This window comes from Rhinatrema bivittatum, chromosome 17 (assembly GCF_901001135.1).
Source record: "Rhinatrema bivittatum chromosome 17, aRhiBiv1.1, whole genome shotgun sequence".
In the NCBI taxonomy this organism is placed as follows: domain Eukaryota; kingdom Metazoa; phylum Chordata; class Amphibia; order Gymnophiona; family Rhinatrematidae; genus Rhinatrema; species Rhinatrema bivittatum.
Window position 1 is genome coordinate 20,554,628 of NC_042631.1, and position 27,165 is coordinate 20,581,792.

The 27,165-nt window shown below is 45.4% G+C and overlaps 1 protein-coding gene across 6 annotated transcripts in view; it reads left to right on the plus strand.

The window, feature by feature from the left end:
- The window catches only part of MRVI1 (murine retrovirus integration site 1 homolog), a 140,109-nt gene that overhangs the window by 13,147 nt on the left and 99,797 nt on the right, over positions 1 to 27,165 (plus strand). For 5 of the 6 annotated variants that reach the window (XM_029582749.1, XM_029582748.1, XM_029582751.1 and 2 more), the window contains one exon: positions 16,738 to 16,915. The gene's annotated coding sequence lies outside the window, so the exon portion shown is untranslated. Of the gene's footprint in view, positions 1 to 16,737; positions 16,916 to 26,409; positions 26,847 to 27,165 lie in introns of those variants that run through there. The other variant, XM_029582752.1, reaches the window with a different exon arrangement.

The window sequence follows — 27,165 nt, forward strand, 5'->3', positions numbered from 1 at the left end:
TTTCTCTCTCTTACGGATTTATGGTTGATCAGCAATTCTGAGTAAAATTCCTTTTCCAAAATATATAAAATTAAGCAGGAGGTGAGAGAAACAGATCTAACATGGCTGGGCTTGTGGCTCAGTGCATTCATGGGAGAGAGAGCTGTGGTCGGGCGACACCCGGTGGCCAGATTTAGAACCCCTGAGACAGGGTTCCAGAAGAGGCCCTGGTGCATGGCTCCCAGCCTCGAGACCGCGGCTGCCATGGCCCAGGCTAGAAACAGTGGGAGGATGGGGCTAGTAACGTAGAGCCAAATGAAGGCTAGTGGCACCCAAATGCCAGCCCTGGTTCCGATTAAGCTGCAGGAGAAAGGAGGAACAAGAGGGACTCCCCCCCCAAAAAAAACCCAACCCAGATCTAACAATTATTGAAGGTTAACGTTTTTTCCAAATTGCTATCTGTATGTTACTGTGCGTTAATACTTTATAGCTCTGGAAGAGGGAGGGTCCTACAGTTTTCAAAGACATTTGTGCAGGTGAAATGGCTCGGCTGGAAATTGCCCCCCCTCGAGGAGGGTAAAAGTATGCATAGGCCTCCACAGCTTGTGATTTTAATGGGTGTGTTTAGTTCAGGGGAGGAAACCAGTGCAGGTACATTCAGTTTCCAGGACTGCACACGCTATCCTGTCCCTGCTCGGCCGCCCGGGGCAGAAGTGAGGTTGGGAGAATATCACCCAAACTGTAGATATAGATTATGGCGCTAAAGAGTTGCTACTTCTAATAGGTTTCTGTTAACCAGTGCACACTACCATTCACGGAATGTTTTCTAGGGCTTTTTTTTTGCGTAATGCTGGATATGTATTTCCCACCATCTGGAAGACATTTTTCTGACACTAAAAACCTTCAGATAGTTGGTGACTCAAATTTTCTTTCCTGTTCGAGAACCATAGGGTTTCCAATCTCACTGCTGCAATGCTACATCTGTGTCTCTAATTTAGGGCCTCTTTTATTAACCTTCTTGTTGCCAGAGGATGTGGTTAGTGCAGTTAGTATAGCTGGGTTTAAAAAAGGTTTGGATAAGTTCTTGGAGGAGAAGTCCATTAACTGCTATTAATCAATTTTACTTAGGGAATAGCCACTGCTATTAATTGCATCAGTAGCATAGGATCTTCTTAGTGTTGGGTAATTGCCAGGTTCTTTTGGTTTGGCCTCTGCTGGAAACAGGATGCTGGGCTTGATGAACCCTTGGTCTGACCCCGCATGGCAATTTCTTATGTTCATAGACACGGAATGTTAAAAAAACCCCCCAAACTTTAGTAAATCAGGTCCTTAACGTCTTGCCCTGCTTCCTCCTTTCATTTTCTTGTTGTTTATCTTTCTTGATTCTCTCACTCTCACTTTGTTTCATATTATAGTAAGCTCCTGTCTTTTCCTTCATTTTTCTCTCTGTAATCTCTTTTTCTTTCTCCCTCTCTTTTTAACTTCCTATTTCTACTTTTATCCAATCTATCTCACCAGGTTTCTTTTCCTTCTCTTCCTGTGGTCTCATTGTTCCCTCCCATCCTTCAGGCTCCCCCTCTATTGCTCTATCCCTGGCTCCTATTGTCTCCTTGCTGTGTCATCCTATCCTCTGCTCGCTCCTCTACTGTCTCTTCCCTCTGCCACTTTCTTCTCTTCTGTCCTGCACTTTTCCTTCCTCTGTCAGCCTCTCCCTCGTCTTTCGCTGTTACTTACTCCATTCATTCTTTCTCCCTTTCCTGTGACTTTTTTTCCTCATCTGCTTCCCTCTCCCCACCCTTCTCCTCCTTCTGCTATCCTCCTGTTCCTCAAGGTAATTTTAAAAATAAAAACAGTTTGTTAAAGCTTGCAAACTGCTGTGGAAGCTTAGCAACTTTTAGTACTTCACGGAAATGCCATAAGGGGATAAAACATAGCATTGACCTCTTCCACTGAAAACATTATTCGTCCAAGAGTCAGGGACCACTTTTATGTTAATGTGTGGATTAAAATATATTAAAAAAGCATTGGCAAACCTCAGTACAGGTCCACTAATCATGATTAATACAAGGATTAAATTTTGGTAATTAATATGTGGAGATTACCAAAATTATCATCATCATCAACTCTGTTTTGTAGGACAGATAAACTGGAATTTGTCTAGTGAAAAAAGTCCTATTATATTGCACACCTTTTCATAAAGTTTTAAAACTCCTCACTGCTTCAGCTTCACACAGCACAAGCAGCGTCATTTCTCACCCCCTTCTTTGCAATGTGGTTCTGGTTTGAAAGCCCTCTGAGCATGCACTAACTAGTGAGCCAGCTTTCTGGAGGTGGTGCTTCCTAGAGAGGTCAGCTGGCGGGCTCACAGAGCTGCCCATACTGGCCCGCCTCCTAGCACAGTACATTCTGTGACAATAAAAAGGAATGGGAAGCGTAATAATGCAACAGCACCTCTAGCAACAAACATGTTCATTCCTTGAAAACAGCTCATCTCTCTTCCACCCGCGACCGTGCCATCTCCATTGCCGGTCCGGCTCTCTGGAACTCCCTACCTGTCCACATGCGCCTTGAACCTTGTGCAATCAAATTCAAAAAGAAACTAAAAACACTTCTGTTCAACCATGCCTACATAGAATAGCTCTTCCCTTCCCCTCCGTAGTCCGCTCCCCCCCCTCCAGGTGACTTCCCTCTCCTTATATTAAAGAGATAATCATTGTAAATTGTAAATTGTTATTTTCTTGTTATGACTTCTTGTTTTTCTATTCTTCCTACTGCCTTTTGGTTAACCCCCCGCCCAATTTTACACTCTCCCTGTTGAAATGTATTTTCCAAGCTTTCAGTTAATATGTGAACCGGTATGATGTCCCCACTAATACTGGTATATAAAAGTTTCCAAATAAATAAATAAATGTATCCTGTAAATTATACTTTTGAGTTAGTATTAATTTTTTTAAATTCTACCTTTTTTGTGACTGGGTAGCCACTTTGAAGTGGATTACAATTCAGGTACTGCAACTATTTTCTTGCTCTAGAGGGCTTCAATCCTTTACTAACCATGTTTTTCCATAGACACATAGTACAATAGGTCCCTAAATTTCATTCCATTTATTATTTATATACTACTCCACCAGACAACAGCCTGCAGTCTGCCCAAAGTGGTGCGCAACCATCATCATCATCAACATTTCTGATCATCACGCTTTTCCACTATTAGAGTTCAAAGCATCTTACAGGGAGATTATAAAAGAATTACATCAATCCAACAGCGAGTTACAGAAAGCAAGTCAATAGCAGATAAGAATAGCAAAATCCTAGTGGGACAATAATAAGGGAATAGGAGAGAATACTATTTACATATAATAGGGAATTGTAGCACCAGTCAACCATAACAGAAAATTAGCTAAAGCCATCCCTTAAAATAATCGTCTAATCTACTAACAGCAGTTACAATAAAATATGTGAATGAACAGAATATTTTCTGCAAGAACATCTGATGAATAAAATATCCAATAATTAAAAATGTTCTAATATTTCCCCCAAAAAACAATAAAATGTTTCAAAACAATAGAAACATCAAATTACAACCAATAATTAAAAATAATAAGGATTAGGGGGCGGATCCAAGATGGCCGACTGATTGAGCATGGTGTGTGGATCTCTCTCGGGCTATTTCTCTTCTCTTAATTTTTTTCTTCCTAATTCATTTCCTCAACGGGCAGGAAGAGAAAGCCGAGGGCAGGGCCATTCCCCACGGCCCCTTCATCACTTTCCCTAACAGGCCCGATGGACGTTGTGAGAAGCAGATTTTTGTTGGGTAACTCAATCGCTGGAGAGAACAGAAGGGTAATTCGAGCTCCTCTCTCTCCCTGGCTCTCTGTCACCTTTGAACCCAACCGAGGGACTGCCGCCCGATAATCCTGCGGTGGAGGGAGGCCCTCGAGAATCACCAGAAACGCCGGTAAACCTTGTGGTGGGATCAGCTGTTTCTGTGGGGAGTGACCAGGTCCCTAGTCTCTCTGCCGTCCACTGTATGATCTTGGACAACCGGACGATGAAAGTTCGCAAGATAGAAGACAGGGAGGCGTATTGACTGTTGGACTCGCAAAGGTGTGGCAGGCTGGCATTCCAGCTGTCTATTTGGGACACACCTAATGCTGGTTCAATAGGGAGCTTCCAGAGGCAAGTCTCCCTAACTTTGCTTTGCTTAGTATTTATGAGAGGATTTTCACTGATTCGGAGTTTCTGTTGTTCTGCTGTAAGATCCCTCTGGTCTTGAACACCCAGGGTCACAGGTTCGATCTCTGCTGTCCCTGATACCTGGCTTCCTTGATTCACAGCCCGCTGCTTTAACCACTAGGCTACTCCTCCATTCCATTAATAACACTTTGGATCTAGAGGGTGACACATGAAATTACTTGTTAGAACACAGTGCTACCCACTTTATCCCCTTTGAGTTTAATGGTGAAAACATTTATTCGGTTTCTTTAAAACAGTGGCTCCCAAATCTGTCCTGGAGGACCCCCAGCCAGTCGGGTTTTCAGGATATCCACAATGAATATGCATGAGAGAAAATTTGCATGCACTGCCTCCAAAGCATGCAGATGTTATCTCATGCATATTCATTGTGGATATCCTGAAAACCCGACTGGCTGGGGGTCCTCCAGGACAGGCTTGGGAACCTCTGCTTTAAAGCATGGCCATCATCCATAATGAAACATGGGTAGATTTTAAAAGGTGCGTGCGGGAGTAGATTTGATTGCGCAACCTGGCGCAAACAAATCTACTCCCGATTTTATAACATGCGCATGCTGCCGCGCGCATGTTATAAAATACAGGGTAGGCGCGAGCAAGGCTGCGCAAAATCGGCAGCCTGCACGCGCCGAGTCGTGCAGCCATCCTCTGTTCCCTCCAAGGCCCTCCGAGGCCGCTCCGAAATCGGAGCGGCCTCGGAGGGAACTTTCCTTCCGGCCCCCCCCCACCTATCCCTCCCTTCCCCTATCTAACCCACCCCCCAGCCCTAACTTATTCCCCCCACCTTTATTTTACAAGTTACGCCTGCCTGAGGCAGGTAACTTGCACGCGCCGGCCGGCTGCCGGCGCGCCATGTTCCAGTCTGAGGGCTGGTCCGGAGGCCACGGCCACACCCCTGGAACGCCCCTGGGCTGGAACCATGCCCGCGGCCCCGCCCCCGGAACGCCCCCCAATGACATGCCAGCCACGACACGCCCCCCCAACACACCCCCGACACGCCCCCCAGGAAAGCCCCGGGGCTTGCACGCGTCCTGGGGCTTGCGCGCGCCACCGAGCCTATGCAAGATAGGCTCGGCGCGCGTAGGGGGTGGAAGGGGCAGCTTTTTGGGGGTTACGCACGTATCTTACGCCCGTAACCCTTTGAAAATCTGCCCCACATTGTATAGCATGACACCAATCTAATATGGGAGTGTGTGTGAAAGATTTCTGTGAATATAATAAGGAACATAGAAAATGATGATAGATGAGGACCATAAGGCTGCCCATTCCTGATGCAAACCAGAGAGCATTCCTGTTCGTAGGCTTTGCCCTCACATTCTTGCCTCTAAGAATCGTCTGTGCTTATCCCAGGCTTTGTTCAATTCTGTTACTGTTTTGGCCTCCACCACCAGGAGGCTGTGGGATGCGTCCACCCAGGGCCGGCGGAAGCACTAAGAGAACTAGGGCTCTGACCATTAGGGGGCGTGAGCGGTGGCGCCAAAGAGGAGTGGAAACCAGAAGGGCTGCCCGGGCACTGTGAGCATGCAGTGCCGGCCCGCCCGCAGCGCTCGGCACTAAGCACGCACCTGGCAGGAGCTGCCCCAGGGTGGCTGTGCCCTCTGGATCTGGGGATGTGACGTGGGCTTGAGGTGGAGCTCTGAGGATGCACAGGGAAGGGGGGTGCGGGAGGGCTTGGAGCTGCCGTTGCTTGAGTTGCATTAAGCACAGCCGAGGTGAGAGGGGCTCCCGGCATGGGTGGGGGGAAGGTGCTGAGTTGTGAAAGTCTCGGGCCACCTTGAGGTCCCTGTCCTACCTCCATCTCGCTGCTGCTGTCCAGGAGCACAGGGATTTGGCAGGATGATCTCTTTGCCGCCCCACATGGCTCGTGCCCCCTAATGGGGGGTGGTGGCGCAACCGAGGTTGGGGGGGGGGGTGTGTGTGCAGCATGACTGGGGGTAGACGGTGCGACAAGGGGGGAGCAGGCACAAAGCAGAAGTTGCCTAGGGCTCCTAATCCCCTTTCACTGGCTCTGTATCCACCACCCTGTCTGTGACAAATAAGTGCATTCCAGGTGAACCTTGATAAAATCTAATAAAGAAAACGTTTAAAAAAATATTCATATTTCTTTGTGAGTGATCGTGACAAGGAATTCCTTCTTCCTATAACATTCTCCTATGGAAAAATAGCTGCTATAAATTCAGATTTAACATTTGTGTAGTCAGTATGCCCAACGAAGCAGATGAGTACATCATCCCAGTTTTTTATTTGACAATATGGGATTTTCAAACAAAATCATTCCATGGACTTGTGAAGATGATTTAATGAGTGTTGGAGAAAAGAGTTTTAAGCCAGGTGTCTTCTTAAAATCAACATACATCCAGTATTTAAAAATGTGTATGTAAGGGTTTTCTGCTATGTAATCGGCCTTTTGGTAGCACAAACTCCTTTCAGCCTGTAGATTTCTTCCCGTTGCTTGATATCCTTCATCAGTGTCGCCACATCCTTTGCCACTGGTAATTACTGACGCTGGCATTCCAAGGGCAGATGTCAAAGCAGATTAGTCAGGTAAATAAGTGCCGGTCTAAAATGTGCCCTCCTACCCGGCTTCAGGTATGTGCAGGCTTCCATAGCACGCATGCCTTAGCTGTATATTATGCATGCGGTTTATAAAATACTCGCGTAGCTCTGCTTGTGGCCATGTATATTCTGCCACACGCGTTTGTTTGAAAATGATCCTCACTTTGTTTTAGTGGGATGCAGTGACCCCTCAGCTTCATTATTCTCCCTTATACAAATTCCATTATGAAGTTACCTTGTTGCATTGTGGATCCAAGCCGCCTTCATTTTGGGTTGAACATAGGTGCCCAACTTTTAGTTTAGGTGCCTTAAACCGAGGCACTGAAAGTGAGGCGAGCTATGACCTCGCCCAAGTGCTGGAAATCAGTGACGAGTGCCTAACTTCATTCCCCAAGACCTGACCCCCACCTTTGCTCCCACCTCCTTTTAAGGCTCTTATATTTAAGAACTCAGCAGGGGGGAGGGGATTTTATTTATTTATTTATTTCAGAAGATCTAGGCTCCTAACTCTTAAAGTTAGACACCTAGATCTTTTGACACTTAGGCTGACAGTTATCTGTATTTGGCACAGATAATGGGCTACGGACACTTTTTTCCATGGATACCTAGGAAAGTCACCACAGCAGGACAGAAACAAGGACTCCAAGACTCGGTCAGAATGTAACAAAATACCCTAGATCTCAAAATAATGTATCACAAGAAAGATTGATGACTGTGGGGGCTCTGATCCATGAAGACTGTTTGGGCTACAGATGCCAGACTGATTTTAATGCAGAATATAGCAATTCGACAATGTTCTTTTTCCTTCATTTTCTCCGAAAATAGATTTCTTTTAACTAATGTGAACTTTTCAACTTTTATAAAATGCTTTCATGCACAGATACTTGCATTGACTGATAGTCAACTTTGACGTTCAAAACCAAAGGCCAAACCCACAGGGGGAAAGTCATTGTTTGCTCATGCTGCAGCACTCTGGCTGAGGCAGCATGTTCTCTTTCAAAGTACATTTTTCTTGTCTCACTTAATAGGGCTTTAATTTTCTTCTGTTCATTTGTGTGAACTTTTTAACATGGCATGCCACATGTGTTTGCATGGAACTGTTTGTGATTTTGGAATACTGATTTCACGCTGAAGTCATTGGCTCAGCTGTGCTGTGGTGGTCAGAAAAGCAAGCAATATTAGGAATTATTAGGAAGGGAATGGCGAATAAAACAAAGGATGTCATAATGCCTTTTGAGTACTGTGTACAATTCTGGTCGTCGCATCTCAAGAAAGATATAGTTGCACTGGAGAAAGTGCAACCAAAATGATAAAAGGCATGGAGCGGCTCCCCCGTGAGGAAAGACTAAAGAGGTTAGGGCTGTTCAGTTTGGAGAAGAGATGACTGAGGGGGATATGATAGAGGTCTACAAAATAATGAAAGGCCTTGAACAGGTTAAAGTAATTTGATTATTTACTCTATCAGATAATAGAAGGACTAGGGGACACTCCGTGAAGTTAGTATATATATATTTTTTTTATTTAAAGCTTTTTTATACCGACATTCATGATAAAATCACATTATGCTGGTTTACATGTAACAAGGGGAGTGATAACCTTGAACATTTAACAGGTGGAGAGAAGCAAGAAAGTTACAATAAAACGGGGGAAGCAGGAACTGGGAGAAGAAAAAGAAGCCTGAATAGTTTTAGGAGTAAGAACACGAACAACTATTTACATAGTGCTGGAATGTATCTTGATGGTTGTTGCAGTCCGTCCGTTAGGCCCTTTGGGAGAGTCAGTGAGATTCGGGAAAGGCTTGTCTAAATAACCATGTCTTAAGTCTTTTTCTAAATGTTAATAAGCATGGTTCCTGTCTGAGGTCCGGGGGAATTGCATTCCAAATAGAAGGTCCCGCCGTGGAGAAGGCTCGTTCCCTGAAGGAGAGGTGGTGTGTCACTTTGGAATGGGGGACATGTAACGATCCTCTGTAGGCTTCTCTGATGGGTCTAGATGAGGAGTGTAGTCTGAGTGGGATTTGAAGGCTAAGAGGGACTTGGGAATGGATGGTTTAATGGATGATGGTAATGGACTTATGGAGGTTTCTGAAATGTATTGGTAGCCAGTGCAGATTTTTGAGAATGGGAGAGATGTGATCTCTTCTTCTGGTGTTTGTCAGAATTCTAGCTACCGCGTTTTGGAGCATCTGAAGAGGTTTAATGGAGGAGGAAGGGAGACCTAGCAAGATAGAGTTGCAGTAATCTATCTTGGAGAAAATCACGGCTTGGAGGACCATTCTGAAGTCCTGGAAGTGGAGGAGTGGTTTGATTCTTTTTAGTACTTGCAGTTTGTAGAAGCCGTCCTTGGTGGTGCGGTTGATGAATGATTTTAAATTCAACCTGTTGTCGATTAAAACTCCTAGGTCTCTTGCTTGGGTGACAAAGATGTTAGACGGTGTGCTTTGTGTGATATTACTGTTTTCCGGGGAGATGAGGAGTTCTGTCTTCGCTGCGTTTAATATCAGGTTTAGACTACAGAGAAGAAGGTTAATCTCTCGTCGACAGGTTCCCCAGTGCTCGAGTGTTTTAGTAATGGATGCTTTGATGGGGATCAGTATTTGCACATCATCGGCATAAAGGAAGTGTTTTAGTTTGAGGTTGGTTAGCAGCTGGCAAAGTGGAAGAAGGTATATGTTGAAGAGGGTGGGGGAGAGGAAGGAACCTTGTGGAACTCCCAATGATGAGTCGCAGCGGAGGGATTCTTTGCTATTGATTTTGACCTTGTAACCTCTGTTACTAAGGAAAGATTTGAACCATGAAAAGGCCATTCCTGTTATTCCGATGTCCGCCAGTCGGTTAAGGAGAATGGAATGGTTGACGGTGTCGAAGGCCGCAGACAGGTCGAGGAGAATTAGTATAAAGGATTGGCCTTTCTCCAGGCCCATGATGAGGTAGTCAGTCAGAGAAATGAGAAGGGTTTCGGTATTTAATGCCTTGCGGAACCCGTATTGGGTGGGGTGCAGTATTTTATGATCTTCTAGGTAATCGGAAAGTTGAGACTTGACTAATTTTTCCATTATCTTGGCCACAAAAGGGAGATTGGAAATGGGGTGGAAATTGTTGGGATCTTTTGGATCCAGATTCAGTTTCTTTAGGAGAGGTTTAAGAGATGCCAGTTTTAGAGCATCTGGGAAGATTCCCTGAGATAAGGAACAGTTTATGATATCAGCCAAGGTTTAGGAGATGGTGTCGGGTATTAGCAGTAGTAGTTTTATAGGGATATGGTCGAGTGGATGTGATGAGGGTTTCATTTTCTTTACTAGAGATTGGATCTCTGAAGCTGTGGTGGGTTCAAACACTTCAAGGGAGATGTTCTTGTTAGGGAGATGGTAGGAGCTAGTAGTAAAGGAGGGGTTGGGGGTAACAGAGTTAAGAGATTGGTGATTTTGTTTTGGAAGTACAGTGCTAGTTCGTCGGCTTTGGATTGTGCTTGGTCGTTAGGGATCGTTGGGGCGTTAGCTTGAGTTAGATCAGCTATGTAGGAAAATAATGCTTTAGCGTCGAAAATAAGGTCGTGAATCTTGTGAGCGTAGAAATCTCTTTTTGCCCTTAGGTTGGAGTTCTTGTAGTGGTGGAGAGCGAGTTTGTATGTGGATAGTGTGCTGGAGCTCGGGGCTTTGTGCCAATTGCTTTCTTTCCGTCTGAGGTTTGTTTGAGTTTTCGGAGTTCGTTGGTGAACCACGGTTGTTTTTTTGGGGAGTTGGGGTTGAGTTTTTTTGTTGCTAGAGGACATAATTTGTTTGCTACTGTCTCTGTAATGTTGCTCCAAGATAGAAGGGCTGAGTTGGGGTCTAAAAGGTCGATCTGCGGAAGTTCATTAGCCAAGTGGTTGCTGAGGACTTCTGAGGAACAGTGTCTTTTGTAAAGGAACGACGATTGAATGGGGTGGGTGGCACGGGTTTGTGTCATAGTGAAGGTGGCAGAGATTAGTGAGTGATCCGACCAAGGGACCTGTGTACATTCCGGAGGGGATGAGTGAGTAATGCCAGCATTAATGAAAATAAGGTCCAGAGTGTGGCCTGCTTTGTGGGTGGGCTTATTGATGATCTGTTTGAAGCCCATAGCTGAGAGAGTGGTGAGAATGGCCTCACAGTTGGTTGTGAGTGTGGTGCTGTCGACGTGTCGGTTTAAGTCACCCAGGATCATCGCCGGAGAGTCCAGATTCATATGTTTTGCAATAATTTCTACGATGGAGGAGGCATCAGATTCAAGAATACCTGGCGGTGCGTAGACGTGGAGGATTTGGAGTTGGTCTGTTTTGAAAAGGCCGATTTCTAGTTTTGAGTCAGATGTTATTGGGAGTTGGGAGAATCTCAGCTCTTTTTTGGCTGCTAGAAGAATTCCCCCGCCTCTTTTCTTTTGTCTGGGAAGGGAAAAGAAGTCGTAAAGTTTATTTATTAGGCTATGTCTGTTGGTTTGAGCCAAGTTTCTGTTATGGTGCAGATGTCTGGTTTGGAATCTAGTAGATAGTCATTAAGGATCAGAGATTTCTTGGTAAGAGATTGTGCATTGAATAATGTAAGTGAGAATAGAGCGAGACCTAGTAGTTGAGTAAGAGGTGAAATCATGATTGGGATGAGGGTTTTGCTGGTGCGAGGTTGCGATTGCATTGTATCTTTACTTGTGGTGATGAGACTGTGGCTCAGAATCGGGATTGGGAGACCTGGCGGCATTGTGAGGGAGAGGATAGGGTTGAGTGCTTGAGGAAGCAGGATGAGTGCTTGAGGAGGCTGGATGACTGCTGGAGGAAGCAGGATGAGTGCTTGAGGAGGCTGGATGACTGCTGGAGGAAGCTGGCTGAGTGGTGGAAGAAGCTATGAGAATGTGAAAGCTGGAGTCGGGACGCTTGAAACGGTGCTGGGAGGGGGCCGTCCGGTAATGGGGATGGTCTGGTCCTGAGTCCTGGGACGCTCCAAGGAGCATGCAGCCCCTTAGGTCGCGCTCCTTTGGACGTGCGACGCCCAGCGCGCGACGCTGCCGGGAGGATCAAAGATTTAAAGGGCTTCTGGCTGCCCTCTGATAGGCCTAGTGCCTCTCAGGGGGCCGTGGCTAAACTCACCGCGAGGCGTCGGAGGCTTCCTTTTTTTGATTCTTGCCCTCTCCTCTTCCTTTTTGTATTTTTTGTTTTGAGTTCCCGCTAGCGCCTCCTCTACACGGCTCACCGTTCTTGGTGAGCGGGCTCTTGCCCCGAGTGGGCCACGCGAGCCCCAGCAGAGGAGGATAGAGGAGCAGTTGTTGCTGGGAGCGGGAGGGCGCAAGGAGGGACACCACCGGGAGGATCGAAGATTTAAAGGGCTTCTGGCTGCCCTCTGATAGGTCTAGTGCCTCTCGGGGGGGGGGGGCGCGGCTAAACTCACCGCGAGGCGTCGGAGGCTTCCTTTTTTCGATTCTTGCCCTCTCCTCTTCCTTTTTTTATTTTTTGTTTTGAGTTCCCGCTAGCGCCTCCTCTGCACGGCTCACCGTTCTTGGTGAGCGGGCTCTTGCCCCGAGTGGGCCGTGCCGGCTGCGCGAGCCCCAGCAGAGGAGGAGAGAGGAGCGGTTGTTGCCGGGAGCGGGAGGGCACAAGGAGTTAGCAAGTAGCTCATTTAAAACAAATCAAAGAAAATTATTTTCCTTAGCGCATAGTTAAGTTCTTGAATTCAATGCCAGAGGATGTGGTTACAGCAGTTAGTGTAACTGGGTTTTAAAAGGGGGTTTGGATAAGTTCCTAAAGGAAAAATCCATAAACTGATATTAATTAATAAGCAATAGTAGCTTGAGATTTATTTCATGTTTGGGTACTTGTGACTTGGATTGGCCACTGTTGGAGATAGGATGCTGGGCTTGAGGGACCCTTGGTCTGACCCAGTGTGGCATATCTTATGTTCTATGTTCACAAAATATTATTTATACTACAACATGGGTCCTTTCATTGTTCCCATGACACTTGGTTTTGTCTTTCCCTAATACCAGTCTTATATTATCCTGTGTTGCAAACAAGTGACTACTACAACTCAGCTCACAGTGGTTGTTTCCCTAGATCTTCATGTTCTCATAAATGTCATTAAAATGATTTATTTCTCATCTCTTCATGTTTATCATGCCAAGCTATATAAAATAAAGACTAGACAATGAGGCGGGTGATTATGGATGAAGCTAAATGATATAAATTAGGACTTCCTGTGGATTTATAAGTAAAAAAAACCAAAAAAGTTGGAGTATAGGACTTATTAAACTAAAGTTTAGAGCAGAGGTAGGCAATTCTGGTCCTGGAGTACCACACACAGATTTGTTTTTCACAATAAGCACCATGAATATGCATGAGATATGTTTGCACGCTCTGCCTCCATTGTCTGTCAGTATATCTCATGCATATTCACTGCGGTATTGTGGAAACCAGACTGGAATATTCTGCTCCTGGCTGAGATAAAGGGACCGATTTGCTAATATGCATTCAAATTGGCAAGTAATGCATGCATTAAACCGGAGGTTCCCGAACCTCTCCTGGGGAGCCCCCAGCCAGTCGGGTTTTTAGGCTTATCTGCAGTGAATACGCAGGAGGAAGATTTGCGTGTCCTGCCTCCAAGGCGTAGTGTAAGGCTCTTTTTTCCTGTGGATGTAAGCTCAAACCCTGTGTCTCTCTAACTTCCCATTGCCAACAAACTGGCTGGACGCAAGTAGAATGTTCCAGAAAAAAAAAAAAGTTTACTGTCCAGCTTGTTCAGTGAGAATTAATTGGCACCAAGTATATTTTCTTCTTGTTAAAACAACAATCACAGCAATAACAAGGTCCAAAATTATCTGCGCCAGTGATTCCTTGATTTTTTTTCCCCCAGGGGTCCCCTTACTTTTTGTGGATGGAATATAATAAGGCTGCCCGGAGGGCACTGGAAAGGATTCTCCTATCCCGGGATCTCTTTTGCAGAATATCTGGAGGTCCATATTCAGGAGGGCAGTTAGTGGACAAGTTATCGGGCTAAAGTTAGCCGGATAACCTGTCCCGTATATTCAGCGGGATAAATGTCCTGCTGAATGTACTTGCTTAAGGTTATCTGGATAACTGGAAAACATACGTGCTTATGTTGTCATATCAATAAAAAAACCCAAAAAACCTTTCAAATACAGGGGGCTTTCAGGGCAATCTCCTCCTTCCCCCCACAATATGTTATGAAAGCCCTGTCAGGCCGGTATCCCTAAAAAAACAACTTGTTTTTGGGAGCAGACGCTTCCCTGTGCCATTTTTTTTTCTAATTTTATGAGCACCCCCTCACCCTCCCACTAACAAGAGAAATGGCCATGGATACCCCCCCCCCTCTTCCTCCAGTACCTTCTTTATGTTTGCCGGGAGCAAGGGATCCCCTGTCCCGCTCCGGGCACCTCCAGCGCTGCTCTAAGACAAGGCAGCGCTGGAAGCGTTCGCATGCATTAAGCTTACGCGCAGCCTGTAGCCGTACGAGAAGGGGCTCTAGAGGCTGCGCAGGAAGCGTGAACTAACCGCCCGGGGGGGGGGGGGGGGGTACAGCCGATTTCTTATCATGTGCGCATATGCGCGTGCATTTTATAAAAGGGCTGCGTCCATTCGCCTGAGCCGCCACACGCGTGTGCATGTACGCCCGCCTGACTGTTTAAAAGTTACCGTCTTAGACTGTAAGTTCTTTGGGGCAGGGGCTTATTGGTGCGTGAATTCAAATAGTGCTGCGAGCCGCCTTGAGCATCACTTGGAAAGGTGGGCTACAATGCCCCCCAATATTATTAGCATTAGAGACTGGTTCTACATAGCCTGTTCTACTGCGAAGGAATTAGCTGGTGAAAATGTGAATGCCGGAACCGATACCCCTGTATAAATCTGCTATAACCTGCTAGGTGGGCATTTGTAAAACAATCAGACTCTGCAGAACAGACTGGCATGAGCTGGGGACCGATTTTTTATAAAGCACTTGAGGAAAACAATTGTCTTTTTTCTTTAACAAACTGCTCCATAATCCCTATCAGAGAGTTTTTATTGCTGTGCTTTACCAGTCATGCCCTTCATTATTCAGTTTGTTTTCACTTTTCTATGAAGTGCCTTAACGTCGTTGAGGCATGTGAGTCAAATATTGCAGCTGATATATTAAAGTGCACCAAATTGCGCACAGAAGCTGCAAGTCTCCCCACGGCAGAAAACTTGGGGGTGAAGGTTTCGCAGGGATAACTTCGCGATAAAAGCGAACTGCACCTCGCTTTGTGAAAAATGGCCGCTTGAAGGCCTTTTCGTGCTGCAAATATACCGTAGTTAATTAGCTCCTTTGCATGAATTTGCACCGCAGCAGCTGATTAACTTAGATTTTGCTTTGAGGTAGATGTAGGAAATTAGTGGTGGGCAAAAGATGCACCATTTCAGAATTGTACAGCAAACTGACTTGCAAAATTTCTTTCCCTTTTTTGTCCTCCTCTGGACCAATACTTAGAACTGGCACTTTGATTTTTGTTGCGACCGTCGGTCGTTGACGGCTTCGCCCCGCCTACCTCTCAATACTTGCGGCTCCTCCCGCTTACCTCGGACTACTGGCTTCTGCGGCGTCTGTTTGCCGTCCTCTCCAGTGTCCCCGGACCGGCTTTGGTGCTGCCTCCTGCCATGCTCCTCCAAGGTACCTTAGGGCGCACGCCGCCCTCATCTTTATTTCCAGATTGGCGTGAACCTCAGGGGTGTCCCCCTGATATGACGTTACGCCGCCCGGATATTTAAGCCTACAATATTTGCTAGCTAAGCGCTCTCCCGGTGCGCGCACTGGCCACTCGCTGGTGCGCTCGATGCAGTATTTAAATTAGGTCCGGCAGTAGATCCGGGCAAAAGGAGGCGCTAGGGACACTAGCGCATCCCTAGCGCCTCCTTTTTGACAGGAGCGGCGGCTGTCAGCGGGTTTGACAGCCGACGCTCAATTTTGCCGGCGTCGGTTCTCGAGCCCGCTGAAAGCCACGGGCTCGGAAACCGGACGCCGGCAAAATTGAGCGTCCGGTTTTCGGCCCGACAGCCGCGAGCCGAATTCAAATTTATTTTTTTTTAAACTTTTTTTACTCTTCGGGACCTCCAACTTAATATCGCCATGATATTAAGTCGGAGGGTGCACAGAAAAGCGGTTTTTACTGCTTTTCTGTGCACTTTCCCGGTGCCGGAAGAAATTAGCGCCTACCTTTGGGTCGGCGCTAATTTCTGAAAGTAAAATATGCGGCTTGGCTGCACGTTTTACTTTCTGTATCCCACGCGCCTACCTAATAGGGCCATCAACATGCATTTGCAGGTTGGACGCGCGTTTTCCGCCCCTTACTGAATAAGGGGTAAGGGAAAATGCGCGTCCAAGAGCAGGCTAACAGTGCGCTCCGTCGGAGCGCACTGTACTATATTGGCCTACCCCATACATTTCTAACTTATGTGCTGGATTGTGTAGGGGAAGTGCAAGGGGAGAACAGAGGCCGGGAAAGCAATATGGAGTTTACTTATTGGTTTGGATCCTGTGGCTAAGGGATTGTGACACAGGAGAGAAAGATCTTTCTTACTCAAACATTGCTTCCTCTTATTAGAGAGAGAGAGAGAGATTAGCTGGCTCTGTCCCTGTTCACTTCAAATGAGAGTTAGTTTTACGCATGTAGCTTTTCGTGGATTGAAAGTTCATAGACTAACTATTTTTAATGCTCTGTATTTTGCCACATAACTTACATTGTTCTTTAAAGAACTTAGGCCTAATGTTGCTTTTTTTTTAATTCTTCGTAAATGATAATTGCTTCCTGTCACAGCTATTAACTGTATAGCGCAAGAGATGCCTGAACTCCTTTGCTAAAGAAGACGTTCCTGCTTATTTTTCTTAAGCCTTCTCTTTTCTACGAAGCGTGCTATTTTTGGCAGTAGGAGCTAGTAATATTCCACAGTTTTCTGAGGAATTTGACTTTTTACTTACAGATTAGACGGCGGAGCTATTTCCTTCCCATCGAACGCTGCAGTGCTTTTGCGTTGGACATCCTGGCTTCATCAGCGATCCCTTTTCAAACTAACAAGACCGGCACCGAGAGCAAACCCTTTCTTTGTCCTCAGACTGCTCGATCAAATAGAGGTCCACCTTCCAAAACCCGCGGAGCAGGTAAGCTGCCCGGATATTCAGCAGCACTTCTCCCGCTAAAAGTGACGCTGAATATACATCCCTGGGTGTTCGGCGCCGTCCGAGCAAAGTGAAACCGTGTCCGGGGAGCACCCTTGGAACTGCCCTCTTTTTAACGGGGTAAATTCTGTGCAAGGCAACAATTTGTCAGGACAAAATTTAGTTTGGGGGGGGGGGGGGAACGGGGACTTCAAACCTTGGGGTTTTTCTAGCTAAGTCCAAATGTTAGACAAACCCTTTGAATATTGGCCTTGAACAAAGCCTTCCACGTCTTGAGCCCGATGCTTTGAACTGGCAGTGAAGGAAGAATGTGATCTGACCATGGGTCTTCGTTTAGGAAAAGTTCCACCAAGGTTTACTATATTTGTTTTATCAAGAAAAAAAAAATACTAGTGCAGCTTTCTTTGCTGAGACAAATGCAAGCAATCAGCTCAATGACGACAAACGTTTAACAGTGCAGTTAAATGAACAGAGAACCCTTAGTTATTAAAGATTGGAGCAGACGTGCCTCTGTGCCAGGTTTGACTAAAATCATAGCAGCTTATGGTGACAAAAGTAAAATGGAGGAAGGTCTGCTGTTAGCCAAACATAGGTATCCCTTTTATTCATAACAATTGGATGTACAGGGGACACCGAACATTACACTCCTTATGCTAATCATATTACTGTATCCTAATCTTGATGTGTCCTGCAAGTTTTGCACCTAAGACTGTCAGTTCTATATAAAAATAAAATAATGTTATTTTTCAGTGCTACTTAAACTTGAAAAGCAAATAAATGGGATTTGGGAAGGGCCTTCACATGTTTTGTAAACCCAGCAAATACCTAAGTGGCACATATTTGGATTCATTACCAACCAGCCTCTTATGAAAACAGAGGTCAGCGTGTGAGCTGCCCCATCCTTGAGCAATACCCCCCTCATGACGTCCCACTACAGATGTTTACCCCCCTCATGACGTCCCACTACAGATGTTTACCCCCCTCATGACGTCCCACTACAGATGTTTTGACAGTTTGAGTGATGTGCTTCAAATCTCTAAATATAGACTTGAAAAAGACAAATCTGAGCTCCTAATAGCCCTGGATTGGTCAATAGGCACCCATCGTGCCTAGGCCTAGGGCAGCAAACATTTAGGGGCAGCAGGCTGGCGGCCTTCCAGCTCTTCTGAAGCTCAAAACAGCCCTCTGCTACTTTGTTCCAGACCCTTACAGGAGGAGGTGGTCGTGGTGGGGGGGAGTTAAAGCATAAAAAGTAACCAGGGGTGGCAAAATCCTAAATCCGTCCCTGACTAGTAATTAATGAGCCCAAATACACCACATCAATAGTTTCTACAGCTGATTAATGAACTCCCCGTTTTGTCAGCACTGATAAAATTAAGGAGCGTTAGCTCCCACAAACACAGACACACACACACGTTCAGTACCAGTGACAAACATCCCCCCCCCCCCCCCCCCCGTCAGTTCCAGTGACACCCACCCACCCACTCCCAGTTTGGCCCACTCACCAGACACACACACACCCCCTCTCTCTCCGCCGTGCTGTGCCGTTCATGGCAATGTTGCTCCATAAAACCGAAGCAAACCTAGTATCAGACAGAAGGATGAACCCAACAAAAAAAAATTACAGCCAAGGGCAATGATTTCCAAGTTAGCCCCGTTGCATCTCTGTCCTCTCAGCTAGCAGCCCTGTCCACTCAGTGGAATAATCCAGCACGCCAAATACCAGGTTCACAAAGACAAGGCAAGTTTGGAATTGGTGCATTAAATGGCAGGTGTAAAAGTGTTTGCATATTCCTAATGGCGTTCATACATATGTTCTTTATAAAATAGCAATGTATGTTGTGATCCTTATTTTGCCGCGGCCAGTCGGGCCGCTGGTGCTGTTCTCCCCGCGGCAGGCGTGCCGCCGTCGCCGGGCTCCTCCCCGGCTGCCTCCAGCCTTGCACGGCAGAGTCAGGCCACCGAGGGCTCTCCCGTCCGGCTGGGACCTCCGCTGCCGCTCCTGCCTTCCCCGACACTCTGCAGCCGCTCCCGGGGTCCTCGGGACGACAGGGAGTCATCCTCATCGTTGCCAGGGTCTTCAGCCGGCAGGGAAGCCGTCCCTGCCGGTGCCTGAAGCCTCCTTACTCTCTCTGCCTGACTTCTTCACAGCATGGAGCCGCTCCAGCAACCTGCCTCTCGTCCAGCTTCTTGGCAGGGCTGCTCCCGCTGCCTGCCTACTTCTCCTCGGGCCTTCCACGTGGCTGGGGACGCCACCAGCCTGTCCTCTCTTCTTCCAACTTCCTTAGGCGTGGGCGCGCGCCTCTCTCCTGCTCTTCAAGGGCCAGCCAGGTGTGGCCCCTGCTGACCCCTCCCTGGGTGTTGGCCTCTTCAGCCCTACAAAAGGGCTCAGCGTCCATTCCACCTTGGCCTTCGCAAGGAGTAAGACACTCCTGGGATCCTGCTGTCCTTCGCTCCAGGAGTCGCCTTGTTCCAGCTTCTTCAAGGTCCTGTGTTTCCTGTTCTTTGTTGGAGCTCCTCGTCTTGTCCTGATGTCCCCGTTCCAGTCCAGATGATCACCTGATGTTCCTGATGTTCGTGTTCCAGTCCTGAGGTCTGTCTCCTGATCCTGTAATCTGTGATCCAGTCCAGATGTTGTTTCTCCTGATCCTGATGTCCGTGATCCTGTCCAGCTGTCCTGAACCCCTGGTTCCTCGTGCCACTCTTCCTGGCATGCCATGTCGTGGTCCGCGACCAGCCCCACGGGCGGGCTGTGTAGGGCGCTTCATGATACAATGCCTTCCTCACCTCTGCAGCACGAGCCTCTGGGAGACTTCCGCTTCTGTCTTTATCCCTGGTCTATGGAGTCCCTTGCGCTTGCTCCATCCGTGCCAAAGACTCTGCCAGAACCTGTACTGTCCCAGCGTGGTCTGCGACCAGCCACTGGCAGCTGTGTAGGGCGTGCCTCTGAGACATGCTCCGTTCATTGCTCCATATCTCGTCTAGAGGCTCTTCGAGTCCAGCGTGGTCCGTGACTAGTCCCATGGGTGGACTGTGTAGGGCACGCTGCGTCGCAGTCTCTACCCAGTACTTGCCTGAGTCTCCTGAATACCTAGAATCCTGCCTGAATCTCCTGTATACCTTGAATCCTGCCTGAGTCTTCTGAATACCTTGAAACTTGCCTGAGTCTTCTGATTACCTTGAACCTAGCCCGAGTCTATGTCTACAGTACCTTGTTCCTGATTCTTCAGTACCTCGTTCCTTCCTGAACTGGTCCTGCTCCCGCGGATGTAGGACAGGGTGGTCCGTGACCAGACCAGTGGTACTGGCTGTGTAGGGTGCCCTGAGGGACCATGCCAATGTCCGTATACCTGTCTACGTCTATAGTACCTCGTTCCTGAGTCTCGTCTGTGCTTCCAAGTACCTCGTTCCTGAGTCTCGTCTGTGCTTCCAAGTACCTCGTTCCTGAGTCTTCGTCTGAATCTCCATGATCTGGTATTCGCTGCCCTGGCCTCCATCCAGCCTGCCACTTCTTGCCGTACCCTGCGGCAGGTCCGAAAGGGCTTGGAATGGTCGGAGGACTGTTCATAAGACCACCATTGCATTGCTGGTCTTCCGAAGCATGCAGGTCCGGAAGAGGGTCAGTAGCTCCAGTCATCTGTCTTCAGTCCGGCCTCGCTCCTGTCCAGCCTATGCTTGGGCATGCCTCGCCTGCCGCGGCACCTCTTCAGAGTTCCTCTGGGGTCAAGCCTTGGTCAAAGAACACACATCCCCTGGTAAGCTGAACCGCTCTCCTAGCGCTTCACAACAATGTATGTGCAAACATCCAGCTACACCTTGAAACACCCCAATCATGCCCAATGTGTTCATGCGTATGTTCCCGTGTGAACACCCAAGCACACATATACTTGGTAGGTTTGGAAAATTGGCTATATGCACATACATTGAACATAAATGTGTAAAAGGTGTTTTTGACCACTTTGCAAATTTGTTCAAAATTGAATATATCCAACAGTCAGATCCATTATCTGGGATGGTGACCACACCCTTCAGATCTGTTGAGAGGTCACTTTCTATCATGATAATTACAGATGCTGCCGTTCCAGAACGGGGAGTTCATCTGAACAACCTTTGTCCTCAAGGAACTTGGTCTCAGTGAGAGAGAATTTCTCCACCTAAATCATCTAGAGTTGAGCACAGTCTTCAATGCTTTAAGAGTATTCAGTCCCTGGTCAAAAGGGAAGAATTTATTAATCCAAACAGGCAAGCAAGTAGCGATGTTCTGTTTCAACAAATAAGGAGAACTAGGCTCTCTCAATCATTGTCAAGAAATCTGCAAGAGATAGAAATAGGCAGCAGTTTTCCCCAAAATGTTTCAACTTTGGGGCGGCATTAAATATTAAAGGGGGCATATTCAGTAAGTCAGATATCTTGCCCTGGATATCCTGCTGAAAATAGTCACCTAAAGTGGTTGCATGTAGCCAGATAATTTGCAAAGGCTGCTGCCCTGCCATAGCCTAACTGGCTATGTTTGAATATAAGTGGTTAGGTATTTGTTTTAGTTACCTGGCCTTGTGTGGCTAGATAACTTAGCTACTTAACCAGATATCTTTAACGATGTCAATAAAAATAGGGGGCCTCCACCCGATTCTCTTCCTCTCTCCCCCACCCCCAAAAAATGTAATATATGGCCATGTTGGGCCATGCAACCCCTAAATCCCTCCAAAATTAAATTATGATGTTCTAGGGTCCCTTCCCTGAGTCTCTTAATATGTTTAAAATCCCGCTGCCTCTGGACCTTTTCCCCATCCACAGTGGAATCAAGCGTTTCTCTATGCATTCTTCCTCATCCCACTTATAGCCAAAACAATTAAAAAATTAAGACGAAAAAAAAAAGGTTTATTTGATCATAATAGCCCCTTTTTGGCCGTGTCAAAGTTGGTTTCTTCGGCTTCAATGTCTAGCTGTCCAGCAGCCAATAGGGCATATTCCCATCCCTGATCATGCAGTGCATCCCAACCTTCGGTGTTTATCTCTGACTCCATGGTTGTTGAAAGTTAACTAGTCTCTTTTATGCAGTTGCCTACTGAAGTGAATTCGGTTATTCTAACATCAGGAAAATGCTCAGATCTTATTACTTTAAATGGACAAGACTTGCTCTGGTGTTCACGGATTAATCAAGGACCCTTCAAGTGTCTGTTCCCCTTCATACTTCAGTATCTCTTAGGCCTGCATGACTTAAGATTGAAAACTCAGAATGGGTTCATCATAGCATTATAGGAGCATCCCACGAGAATTCATATCTCCCGGCAGCCTGCATGAAAGATCTAACTCATCTTAAACCTTTGGTTAAAGATCCTTCTACTGCTTGGGACATGAATATAGTTGTGACTCATCTCATGAAATCATCATTCGATTCTCTAGTACCAGCTGTACTAAAACTTCGGGTCTTGGAAGGTTTGGATTTTGAGAGAAGTAACTTCTGCAGAAAAAGTAAGCGAGCTGCAAGCACGGGTCTCATGCTTTCCATAATCCCCACATTTTCTACAACAGGGCAGTTTTGAAAACACATCCTAAATGTCTACCAAAAGTGAATTCTCGATTTCACTTAAATCAGTCCCTTGAATTGCCAGCATTTCTTCTGAAACCACATGCTCATAAGCTGGACTGCAGACGAGCTTTATCATTGTACTTGGAGGCAATAAAGCCATGCAGAAAGTCCTCACAGCTATTCATCACCTTCAACCTAGTCCAGCAGGGTTTCTCAGTTACAAGAAGAACTCTTTGCATGCACTCAGTCAGGACAGCAATGTCAAAGCTATGGAAGCTTGCTTAGCCCATTTTCGCTCTGCTTCCAAGGCTATCACCTGCTCTTCTGTCCATACCTTCACTGCTCATTGCTGTCTAGAGTTTTGGCCATGCAGTTCTCAAGAGCTTATTTAATTCATTCTTTCAGCTCTCCCTCTCCCCCCTCCCCCCCCCCCCAACTCTTTCAGCATACTACAGGTTGCATGTTTGTTTATCACTACTGATAAATGTTTTCATGCAACTCTCAGCTTGGGAGGAGCCCTCACTTATGTGGCTGATTGCTGTCCTGCTTATCCATGGAGAAAGATGAGTTGCTTACCAGTAGCTGATGTTCTCCATAAACATCAGGACAAATCAGACACACAATGCCACCTTCCTCCCCTTAGATTTGAAGGTTAGTTTTCTACAAATACTTTAGACCAGCCGTGCGTGTCCTGAGAGAACTTTTCTATCTCAGTGCTGTCAGGTGATGTCACCCCACTTGTGTAGCTGATTTGTCCCGTTGTCTATTGAGAACATCTGTTACATGTAAGAAATTTTGCTATCTCTCTCTCTCTCTGACTTTATGCCTCAAGGCTTAGGTATTGCATTTTAAAGATAAAGCACACTGTGACTATATCTTTTTTTCAGGCAGGACTTGGTGCTTAACATGTTCTCTGGATTGCAAAGTACCACTGCAGTGGAAAACTGTTTTCATTACATTTATGATCCACAAGCTTTAACTTGCTCGTCAAAGTTATCTTGTAAAATGAAGAGGGAGAAGCCAGCTTCTCAGCAACAGTTCCTTCTTAGAAGAAGAATGCTTGCCTTCGTGCACATTAACATATTTCCTAAGTGCTTGATAAGTTTCTGTGCCGCTGGCTTCAACCTCTAAACTGAGTCTCAGGGCGACCGGCCAATCCCTGAGAGATGCTCACATTCTACTTCAAGAGAATTTATTTGTGAAATTCCATAGCCTTTGTGTTTAGTATAAATAATTTCCTCAGATTACAAGTAAAATGATGATCTGCTTGCAGTAAAGATAATGCTATTAAACTAACGAGAAACACAGTACAAACTTTCTGTAGTCCTAGAGACTGCTTTAGTTACATAAACACTCTCATTGTTTTACAGTGGGGCCTCAGTGATTACACTCACTATGTAAAAATTTCACTGTTGGATTCTTTTTGTGTGAGTTTATAATTTTGGGTTATATGTGCTCAACTTAATGATTAAAATTCATTTTTTCATTTAGTTGTTATCCAATAGAAATGAAGGTGAACACTCAGGATGATCCTAGAACATAAGAAATTGCCATACTGGGTCAGACCAAGGGTCCATCAAGCCCAGCATCCTGTTTCCAACAGTGGTCAATCCAGGCTACAAGTACCTGGCAAGTACCCAAACACTAAGAAGATCCCATGCTACTGATGCCAGTAATAACACTGGCTATTCCCTAAATCAACTTGATTAATAGCAGTTAATGGACTTCTCCAATAACATCCAAACCTTTTTTAAACCCAGCTACACTAACTGCACTAACCACATCCTCTGGCAATGAATTCCAGAGCTTAATTGTGCATTGAGTGAAAAATATTTTTTTCTAATTAGTTTTAAATGTGCTACTTGTTAACTTCATGGAGGGCCCCCTAGTCCTTCTATTATCCAAAAGAGTAAATAACCGATTCACATTTACCCATTCTAGACCTCTAATGATTTTAAAGACCTCTATCACATTCCCCCTCAGCCGTCTCTTCTCCAAGCTGAACAGCCCTAACCTCTTCAGCCTTTCCTCAGAGGGGAGTCATTCCATCCCCTTTATCATTTTGGTCGCCTTTCTTTGTACCTTCTCCACTGCAACTATATCTTTTTTGAGATGCGGTGACCAGAATTGTACACAGTATTCAAGATGCGGTCTCACCATGGAGCGATAGAGGCATTATGACATTTTCTGTTTTATTCACCATTCCCTTCCAAAGAAAACAAGAGAAGCCATAAATCAGGATTATTTCTTTTACAAATAAATAATAAAACCATTGCATTACTATGGTATAATCAAGACCAGAGTCTGGCCAGAGTTCACTATAAATTCACATGCCACCTAGAGACTCTTGCAACTTTTATTGTTTTCGACCAGAACAGAGATCCTGAATGTGCATTATTAGATTCTGATAGGCATCCTGCTGTATAATTATATCACCTTCTCTAAGATGTCCATTTTGTGGAAGTGACTTGTCATTAAGAGATCATTCTATGGCTTTAAAGCATTCATCATAGGCAAAAAATATAGATACGACTCTTCCCATTCGTGACTACTAATCCAGCTATTCAGTCATAAGTTCATTGGTGTTCATTTCAATTTTTTTTTTAATCTATGATAGCCTGGTTGTCCTAGTCCATTTTGTTTTGACATTACTGTTTAGCTTCAGTTCAACTATAGGCACAAAATCTATTCTGGTATGTACCTTCAACCAATACAGTACTACATAGCAACTTTTTAATAACAAGATTGTCTATGGTTCTTTTATAAGCATCAGTTCATAAAGCTGTTTTAAATTAATTATAAACCCAGATTCCTCTCTTAGTGTGTATTTGTTCATGGTAGATTGCAATGTAAAACTGAAATAAATAACTCCCAGAATCCATCACCTTATTAAATACAGATATGTGTTACTGGATAGAAGGTTGCAGGACACTTTTTGGGATATGCATGTAAGAGAAATTCATTGTTGCTGACTGTGTCAGAGCCTATATTACTCAGCATTGTTCTTAGTTGTTAGGCATTCTTGAATGAAGTAAATCAAGAACACCTTATGCAGAGAGTGTGCCCATCATCTGTGACCATCACAGGCCAAATAACAAGAGAAATGGACTTGCATTATAGAGGGTGAAAATAATATGCTATGACAGTCCCACATCCCAATTTTCTAAGTTGTCGGCCCTGTGGATCCGCTGTTGAGATGAGTGACAGGCAGCTTTGCTCTGGAGATAGAGGTCTTGATGTCAGGATGGGACTGCACTGTGACTACCAGAATACCACCACTCCCACAGGACATGTCTACTTCTTTAAATAAGAATTCTCTGCTCATTCTCTAAGATTGCTAACTGTTCCCCAAAGCCCAGCACTTTGTGGGCGACGGTTTACCAAAGAAAACAAGAGAAGCCATAAATCAGGATTATTTCTTTTACAAATAAATAATAAAACCTTTGCATTGGTATGGTATAAGCAAGACCAGAGTTCACTATAAATTCACATGCCACTCTTGCAACTTTTATTGTTTTCGACCAGAACAGAGAAAAATGTGTTGAAAACCTTTACTTCTTGCATTTGAAATTCCTGCTTTAAAAGTCTTGCAGAAAAAAGTGGCATTCAATGGCGATTTTTTTTTTCTATAGGCTCAGACTGAGAAAAAGTCCTTAATGAACAGGGCCTTTAATCACTGTCCTATGGTTTCTCATGTTGTTTTTAAATAAATAGCTCAGAAACCATTAACAGGTTTCTGGGCTCACTCAGTGCCAGTGGGGCATCTGCACCGCGCCGGTCGTCAAAGAGTTGCTGCCAGGACAGAGAGGGGAGGGGAACCTCTGGTTCTTGAATTGGCTGAAACAGAAGAAAGACAATTTCCGAACAGTTTATTTCTTTAACTTTAAACAAATCTCTCTCTTTGGGACAGTCTGCTGGTTCTCCAGGTCTGAGAAAGCTCCGACTGAGCTAATAGAGCCAGATGTAGCAATGACCTTAAATGGTAAAAGCTCCCATGAGCGAGAGAGAGGCCGGCCTTGGAAGAAAAAAAAAAAGGAATAACTCAGTTTTAGGCTAGTAATCTCTATAAACAAGAATAAATGATCTTATTGAGCTTTGAACCAGAACAGAATTGTTTCCCCTTCTTAAAGGTACAGTACTTCATTGCTGTGACAGTGATTTATTGAGCTGGAGAGTTTTCTGTAGTTTTTTTTTTTTTCTTGGTTGGATTTTTTTTTTTTTTCATTTTGCATCAGATTTCTGCAAAAGCAGAAAAGGACTGGGTCTTGCAGGAAGTTGTGTTTAACTGAGCTTTAGTCTGTTTGCATACCATTCTGGGACATAAACGTACAGTATGATAAAGAAAAGACGCTGGAGTGTCCACTTGAAACTTCTGGAATAAAGGTAAGTAACAACTCATGGACTGCAACAGAAACTGCTTTGTAGAAGGGTTGCACCTCTGTAGTTTCTCTGCAGCGCCTCTTGGTTATTGCAAGTTAAATGTAATGATGGGTATACTTTCACTCCATGCCCATGTGTCATTAAATATAACAGGTCTGGTCCTATAGATGTATGAACTACCTGTCTCTAGCCTGGCAGTTTTAAAAAACAGTTTCAGAAACATTTTTTTGACAGTAGAAAGTCAGAAAGGATAATTTGAGGTAGAGCACGGTAGGTAAAAAAGACAATTTGTCAGTAATGGAGGAACAGTATACATGGACCA